Genomic DNA, 1,486 nt, shown 5'->3' with positions numbered 1-1,486 from the left:
AATACTCGCAGTTCTCTCGGTCGGTAAGCAAAAAAAGGAAAATTATAGAATTTCAGATCAGTTTTTCAAAAAATTGAAAAATGCATCTAAATTCGAATTAAATTTAATGAAATTTTTCATCCCAATCTAAATAAAAACAATATACAAATTTTTTAATTATTAAATTCAAATTCAAATTCAAATTCAAATTTAGTAGATGGCCCAGAATCTACGAACTTAATTTTATTTTTAATTTTAATTTTAAATAAAATCTAAATGAATTTGTCAAACGTAATGTATGTTTTTTTAACTTTAATCTTAATAACGACTTAAAAATGATTAATTTTTATACTTATAGTACTGTTGCAACAAAAATTAAAATTGTTGAAATATCTAATAATAATTTTGATTTACTTCTAAATTTAAAAGCTCTTGAAGCAAGAATTACAATTAGATGACAATTAGATGATTGATGATAAAATGATTATTTTTATACACAACCAACAATACATAAGAAATTTTTTTTTGAACCCAGATTATTTTTATCATTCCATACTCACTAATTGTGAGATTTTAATATAAAAATATATTACAAACCGATCGTCAGCGTTTACATTCTTTAAAATAAATTATTGATTAGTTAACTATTATGAAACACTTTTAAACAACAAATCAACAATTTTGATAAATTTATAAAATATTAATCTGTGAAATAGTTCAACAGTAATCATTAAACACAAAGCTATAATTAATTATGTTCTTTGTAAGATTGAAAATTACGATTACATTTTACGACTATAAAATATTAATCTTGGCGCTTTAAATTGTACAAAATTTTAGCAATTATATAACATAATAATGTAATAAAAATTTTCTCGGTTCCCGAATCTTTTTAACATGCGATGTCGATTGAAATTGTCATATTGCTTGCTGTACAAGTTATTGTATATGAGTCTCATATTAATAAATGAGTAAATCGATGTCTCTTATACTTGAATACATAGTTTTATTAATCTTAATCGACACGAAATTTGATCGTCTATCTATCCGAAGTACAATAAACATAAAGTTGTAAAATTAAAAGTTGTAAAAACATTTTATAATAAATACATAATCTTATATTTTTTAAAAGTAGAAAATAATATAAAAAGTTTAAGCTTCTAACTTTTACATTGAACGTTTTTTTAATTAATAGTAAATTTGTAATGATAATATTCTCAGCTAACGATAAAAGTAAAAGAAGCGCCACTTATGGTCGCAGAAGACAAGATGTTGGCGATACATTGATTAAATTTTGAGGATATATTTAGTCAATATTTAGTTAATATTATGTCAATAATTATGCTACTAAGATCTGTGTATATTTAAACATGCACACCGATTACTCGTCCAAAATTTAATTATATTGAATATCAGATATAATGTTATCGAATTATGTTTTAATTGGGTTCTTTCTGATTGATCATAGATCTTCATGAATCCTTATGAACTGGCGCCATCTACAACA

The sequence above is a fragment of the Acromyrmex echinatior genome, chromosome 14 (assembly GCF_024713525.1).
Source record: "Acromyrmex echinatior isolate Ae372 chromosome 14, ASM2471352v2, whole genome shotgun sequence".
NCBI lineage: Eukaryota > Metazoa > Arthropoda > Insecta > Hymenoptera > Formicidae > Acromyrmex > Acromyrmex echinatior.
Note: the sequence above shows the minus strand (reverse complement) of the source record.